A 7522-nucleotide genomic window follows, 5' to 3' on the forward strand; every position below is an offset into this window, starting at 1 on the left:
TTTTTTAGTTTGGAATTTGCTGAGAAATAATCCAGACGGCCAGATGGAGAAATAAGGGAAATACAAGTTTAACAACAGGGGAATTCCCTCTTTATGATGATGGGAATCCCAGTTTATTGTGTTTTTACAGCTGCTGTATCATCATAACTGTGGTTTTCCATGTTTGGCTCATAACTCTGGAAAAAAAAAAAAAATGATGCACCAATAAATAATCCAGAAGTGGAAACTTTCAGTTTCTTTTAATAAAACAAAACGATTTTCATGTTTTAGTCCTGAGTTTTATTCACATAAACCAAAGGGTGATAATGTGTTGAATAACACAATAAGTAACAATAATATTGTTGTTTTGAGTAGATTAACATAATTATAATGGCACCATAACGCAAGAACACATTCTCAAAGATCAATAAACTTTACATTCATTTAATGCAGGAACCTGAAGACATTTTAAATATCCCAAATAAATAAATGAAACAACACAAACAACAAATAAAATTAATTACAAAATTTCTAGAAACAAAGCAGTCATTTAAAAAAAGAGCAGGTTGTGACCAAAATATCATCCAGTTTTTGGAAGAAAGAGAGAAAACATAAATCAAGCAAATGGAAATCATTGAACTCGTTTTAATTTATTATGCGATTTATTGATTTTCGACAAGTTTAGATTAAACTTCAAAAACCTTGAAAAGCGTGCAGAACCATCAGGCCTGTTTATGAACCAACAGGTGATTTACTGAAACGAAGTCTGTGGATCTGGAAGCAAAATGTGCAGAGCAGCATCTTACAGTCGGTTAGTTTCCTGTCAGCAGCTGCAGGAAATCACCTGCTGACGATCTGACGGCTGCTGCTGCAGCAGGTTTCCTCCTGCAGCTGTTTGTCTCCGCGCAGCCACAGAGGAGGAGAAGAAGAAGAGGGGAACTCCGCCCCTGAAGCCCACCGAGGAGCAAACATCCTGACTGATGAGAAAACGTCAGGACTTTCTCTGCCTCAGACTTTCATGTCGCTGCAGCTCTCAGAAAACAAAGCCAGGCGTGAAGCTGGTGGGATTTTTGGCACCGCTGAAGAGAGTCTCAGAGAAACCAAACAGATGCTGCCGTGGTTCCCCAGAAACATCCGGCCGCTTGATGTGGGCCTCGTTTATCATAATGAGTGGACGGGGAAGTACTCAGAGCTTAGCTAGAGTTAAAATTCCTCGAAGTGAAAGGTGTGGACTGAAGCGCGGTACTTTCACAGCGGGTTTTGCTCTGACTGGGCCGTTGATGTGGTTCCTCTCTGACTCGGGTCTGTCTGGATGCTGGTTCTCTGGCTGCAGATGAAACCCGACCCATTAACCACTTTCTGCCTCCTTCTACTAGTTCCTGGTTTTGGTTTCTGTTTTAAAGTGTTTGAGATCCAAAATGTTTTTCTTTCTTTAATCAGTGTGAGGAACAGAAAAGAAGTTCAGCTGTTTGACTCCAGGTCAGATTTATGGGTGAACTACAAACATGTAACTTTTTCACTCCACAAAAGAGAAAAATAACTTTCCCTTCACTCTGATAGTAAACAAGAACTAGAAATGAGCACGAAGTTTGTGATGTCATCTTTATCAATTTGATTAATTTATCGCCGTATTTCTGTTGTCAGTTTTTGATGAAATAAACTGACAAACTGAACAAACTGCTTTGACATGCAGATGTTGTCAAAGTCTTCATGAAATGTGAAAAACAAAACGGTTCTAAATATCGTCATATATTTGCTGAAAGGCCCTCTACAGGTGATGTTTGTATTTCTGTAAGACTCAGGTGACCTATTGACCTCTGCCTGATCAACCTGGTCTGGAACAGAACAGGATGGACCCGAAGGTTCTGGCTCTCATCCTGAAATATTTACTGAAGTTCACAATGTCCTCGACAGTCCAGACAACGAAAGAGCAGCTTCCCTCCGATCATCGACTGCAGCAGGAATGATGGAACATCCAAGGAAAGAGAAACGGAGTCATTAAAGAAACACGGAGCATTTTACAATCTGGTCAACAAGTTTAGAGGGTTTCTAAATCATGCTTTGCATCATGGGACGTCGTAGTGAAAAAAACCTTTTGGATTATTTAGCTGGTTAAAGAGATTAAATGGAAATTTATAAGTGTCACAGTTCCAGATGATCAAAATTTATATTTAGTTTGCAAGCTAGACATTTATTTAGTGACTATATTTCTTGCTAACCAAATATTTAACTTCTTAAACTTACTATTCAGTTTGTAAACTAAGTATTTTGCTCCAAATTAAATATTTAGTTTGCTAGCTGAATATGTTTAGCTTGCTAACTAAATATTTAGCTCATTACTAAATGTAAGTAAACTAAATGTTAAATGCAAACTAAACATCTAGTTAGCTAAATGTTTAGCTGGGAGCTAAACATTTAGTTTTCAAATTAAATATTCAGTTTAGAACTGTGACATTTGAACTGCTGAGTTTTTGACTGCAGAACTTTAAATAGACCATTCTGCCAGCGTGTTCTGGTTCTGATCCTGTTGGAAACGTCCAGAAACCTCCAGAGGAAAAGTCCCAGAGCGAATCCGTTTCAAATGGACGAACGTTGAAGCTTCATCTTCCAGTTTCCTTAAAGCAGAACAAGAACTTTTTCATCAAAGTGAATTAATTGTCCACTTAAAACAAGCTTCTATTGTATTTACACTAAAAACTAGACAAAAATACTTGGTGAGATTTTGTATTTTTGCAGTGCAGCTGGAAATCAGACGTCTTAAACTTATTAAAATATTGTGTTGTGTTAGTTGTATGGTGATGGCCTGACCAGACACAGCAAGACGTCTTCAGCTCTCCTTACCTCAGAATAAATCAAAAATAAAAACTCTTGCAGAATGGATTAAATTATCTGAGAATATTTCCCTGAATTCCCATCATTCCTGCTCTCATTTCTAATTGGCTGAACAGTTTCCAGACTGTCCTCCCTCTGTTCCTTTGTTTGCAGGAATGCAGCTTGTTTCAATGTGATGGATGAAAACAGGAGTCGGGTTCTGTTACCAGACCCGACTCAAAAAGACACAAAGACACCAGCGACAGAAAACGCATGCCGACTCCTGAAGCGCCGCGTTGACGTGAGAGCTCTGCAGGCAGCCAATCAGAGAGCTGTTTACTTAGCTCACGTAATTAGCTCGTTGTTTTGACATGTGGTCGGATTGTGTGGAGGTTTGAGGTCAGAGGAGCAGAACTGAAGCCGAGGAGTCGGCCATATTAACCCCAGAAAAATGTGTTGTTGCAGCAGAGCCTTAATGCCAACATTCGACTGGCGGAGCAGAAATGAAGACCAGCTGAGCCAGGAGAGTCAGTTAGCTTCAGCAGCAAAGCTGCACTGTTCTGTCTGTTCATTTATATTCATAGGAAATGAACTGAGATAAACCATAAAGCTGCAAAATCACAACATATTAAGCAGCAATGTTTCTGCACTTCGCTTAAAGAGCTTTGGCTCATGCAGTCCAGCCTGAACTCGGCTCACACTGTAAAAAACACCAGAAAACACAACTAGAGTCACTAAAGGTGGGCAATCATGTGACCAGGCAGTAACTGGAGCCTCCAACAGTCAGTCAGAGCATTGAGGGAAGAGCTTTAGCCCTCTGTGAATTTCACACCATTGATCCCAATCAGCATGCATTATTCCAACATGAATACATCAAGACAGAACCCGACTTTTTATAAAATTCCTTCATTTCCTGACATCTGGACCCTCGTATCAAACGTTTTCTGATCCCAAGACGGTTGATCAGGAAACCGCAGATTTAGAAAAAGGATGTTGGAATTAATGCAGGAAGTTACGTTTTACGTTACATTCACACGGCTCGTTGTTTTGATGCTTGAAAAGGTCAAACCTGCTAGATTTTACACTGAAAAACACAAAATCTTAACAAAAAGGTTTGGTCCAGTATCTCAGCAAACTGGAAATAAGATAAAACTAACTTGAAAATAACATTTCAGCAAGATAGGAGCTTGATTTAGTCAATAATTCCTTAATATTGATGAAAACGTTCTTGCTCCATTAATTTACTTGTAATATGGAAAATAATAATAATCTGCAGTAGAACAAGATTCTTGGTGAAACAATATTTCTAAGGTAGATTTTTCTTATTATATTTGCACTGGGAACTAGAGAGGAATACTTTGTAATATAAAATATTTTGTATTTTTGGAAATCAGACTTCTTTAAGTTATTAAAATATTGTGTCTGTTAGTTGTGCAGATAAAAATGAAACTTTTGGCTTTTTTCTCAACTTTTAAATGACAGATTTTAAAATATCCGTTACTTTCAGGTTGACAGTTTTGGCTCAGGAGGTAAAGAGTTTGGACCTGAACGGCATCAGCCCACATCCTGCCTGAATCGTGCTGCGCCCGGGACCAGAACTCCGGGCCGGAACTCCGGGCCGGACCAGCCTCTGAGCCGGAGGCCGGGCTGCCCGGTCCAGAGGCCTGCGGTCCGGAGGCCTGCGGTCCGGAGGCCTGCGGTCCGGAGGCCTGCGGTCCGGAGGCCAGCCGGCCGTCCACCCTGGATCTCGGCCTCGTCGCCGCTGACCTATGGTCTGTCGGCGCGGGGACACGGCCCTCTCAGGGCGGTGTCGGGTGACACGCTGATCGGAGGCTGCCGTCTTTAAACGGTTCCACATGTTCTGGCCCGGTGTGTGGGAAACGTTGGGGGGTCGTGGATCCAGTCATGCGCTCTGAGGATTCTGCTCTCGTTTTCCATAAACCAGAAAAATGATCCAATCAGAGCAGAAAACATGAAGACAAACAGTTTTGCTTTCACTGGATAATTTCCTAAAAATACAAATAAACCGTTAAACTAATCAGCTATTTGGAATGATAGAAATATGAGAACAAATAATGATAATAATTATAATAAAAACATGGGAGGAACATTTTTATTCCTCCCAGTTGGTGGGACTGGTTAACCAGTTAGTGGGACTGGTTAACCAGTTAGTAGGACTGGTTAACCAGTTAGTGGGACTGGTTGCCTCTCTGCATCAGAGGCATTTTCATTTTATGGTTGGTCCTGAACCTTCAGCAGCCAGAATTATCCAGAATTATCCAGAATCATCCCCTGCAACGTCCAACCCGACTGGTCATAACTGATGACATCACTGTTGCCATGTCAACTGGAAAACTCAGAAAGATCTGGAAATATAATTGTTTCTTTTGACACTTTTTGTAGATTTGGGAAATTTCTGGAGCCAAAGTTTAACACCCACCAGGGGGCGCTGCAGGTGGAGGCTAACCATTAAAAGTTGAGTCACAACAGAAGCAGATGTTTTGAATTTCCTTCATTTTTGGGCTGAAAATCTGCAAAGTTTTGCAGATCGGAGCGGGTCGTTAGTTAGAAACGGGTCGTTAGTTAGAAACGGGTCGTTAGTTAGAAGCGGGTCGACGGCGCTCTGACTCAACCGCCTTCCTCCTCTCACAGCAGGGAGTCAATCACTTCCTGTTATCAGGGCCGAGTGAGGGTCAGAGGTCAGGGCTGAGGGTGGAGAACAGACGCAGCGTTGACAGGAAGCCTCCGTCTCCTCAATGATAGGAGGAATCATGGAGGAATGACTGGAATTTCCCGACAGATTCAAACCAAATGTTTCCGATTTCTCTTCTTCTCCTCTTTCTGTTTCTCTGATGACCCAAATTATTGCTGTTCATGTTTGACTGTAACTTTATAACCTCTTACCTTCTACATCAGCTGTTGATGGATTAGTATTTCTGCTAGGTAATAAGAGTTACTAATGCTGCAGTAAACCCTTTCTGGGTCGCCATGGTAACCCAGTTTGAGCTTCTCACCTGTCTGTCTGTAAGAAGCCCCACCTGTTCGCCGAATCTTTTCTGCAGATCCCAGGTGAATGCTGGTAACCCATGGCGACCGGTTTCCCAGCAGCTGATTGGTCAGAAAAAAAGATCATATTAAATGAAATCCTTCCAGTTTGTGTCACATCTAGAGAAATGTTGAACTCTTTCTCCACAGAAACAGTTCAACATGTTGAAAGCCCTGATCCAAAGTCACTGTCCCACATTATTGCAATCAATGATTATATTGTTGTTTTTGAGACTATTTTCATGGCATCATAATGCAGGAACACATTCTGAAATATCAATAAACTTTTAAATCCAATCAACATTTAACACTAAAACAGGAAGACATTTAAAATAACCTAAATAAATCCATACAAAATAAAAAACAATAAATAAAATGAGCTATGGAGTTCCTGTAAATAAAATTGTTCTCCAGAAAAGGTTTAATTAAGATCAAAACACCAGATTGAAAACTTTTATCATTCAGTTTTTGGTAGAAAGAGAAAATTAACGAACCTGTTAAACTGTTCAGTTATGGAGCAATTTATTGATTTACTGGGACCTAAATATCTGTAGTCATAATTCCAGATATCTGGAATGTGAGGAAGCAGCCTGCCATACACCTGGAGGCCCGGCCCGGGTCGGGTTCGATCCTGACCCGCCCGGACCTTAGAGGTCCAGTCCAAGGAGAACCATGGCAGAGTTCCTGCTGAAGGTTCTGCTCCGGTTCTGAACTTGATGTTTCGCATTAAATCCACTCGTCGTGCTTCAGCCCAAAGCCGCTCGGCTCTGCCTGGAGGTGTTTCCGTGAAACTGGATCAGGTTCTGATCCTCTCCAGCAGCGTGTTCGGGCCGTCAGAAACAATGTGGATGAGTTACACCTCCTGCATTGTTCCCCAAATCAGCCCGAGCTGCGGGCGGATCCGGTTTCACGCCGCCGGCTCGACCCGCCAAGTCCGGCACAAAGAACAGACGGCAGACATGGAGCCGAGCAGAAACAAGATGGAGCCGCGCCATCAAACACACCGGGTTTCCATGACGTCATCTGCGGTTCTGGAGGCGTAAAACAGAACCAGTCCGAGTTAACGAGCTGGTTGAAAACTATTTCTCACACCTCCTGTTTGTTCAGCACCAGGACCGAAGTCCAAAGTTCAGGTGTGACGTCACTCCTCCACCAGCGGCACCCAGAACCAGAGCTGGGTCCAGATCCACCAGAACCGGTCCAGATCCACCAGAACCGGTCCAGATCCTCCACAGGGGCGCGAACAGAACCAGTGAACTTTTTAAAATTCTCATCATCTGTTTGCTTGTAGACGGATTCCGGTCCAACTTCCTTCCGGTTTGTCCTTCAGCCTCCAGGAGAAAACTCAAACGTCTCTCTGCATCCAATCATTCATCAGAACAGTCAGACTCACAGACACAAGAACCAATCAGCATTAGAGTTCCTTTATGGGGAATCATGCGGAGTTAAATTGAGGCCATAAAGTTTGTTTGAAAGAAAAAACTAAAACTAAACTAAAAAAGGTTTGAATCTGAAAAGCTGTTCTCAACATTTTTTTCTTAAGTTTAAATAATTTTTCAGTTCCATTTTTCCAGTTTCAAACTTAAATTTTAGTTTCATTTTAGTTTTCAGCTTTGAAATTATTTTCAGTTTAAATAATATTTTTTTTCAATTTCAAATTGTTTTTTTACTCGTTTGTTTTACTTTT

General features: G+C 41.5%; 1 long non-coding RNA gene across 2 annotated transcripts; it reads right to left on the bottom strand.

Moving 5' to 3' along the window:
- Positions 1–36: 36 nt before the first annotated feature.
- On the bottom strand, positions 37–7262 carry LOC122833541. 2 transcript variants are annotated; one of them, XR_006370992.1, is made up of 3 exons: positions 6330–7261; positions 5805–5898; positions 37–4711 (listed from the first exon to the last, which is right to left on the bottom strand). It is a non-coding gene; the product is annotated as an uncharacterized LOC122833541 (long non-coding RNA). The 2 variants fall into 2 exon arrangements; XR_006370991.1 differs by having other exon boundaries at positions 53–2594; positions 6330–7262.
- Positions 7263–7522: the final 260 nt, after the last annotated feature.

The sequence above is a fragment of the Gambusia affinis genome, linkage group LG07 (genome assembly GCF_019740435.1).
Source record: "Gambusia affinis linkage group LG07, SWU_Gaff_1.0, whole genome shotgun sequence".
NCBI classification, from domain to species: domain Eukaryota; kingdom Metazoa; phylum Chordata; class Actinopteri; order Cyprinodontiformes; family Poeciliidae; genus Gambusia; species Gambusia affinis.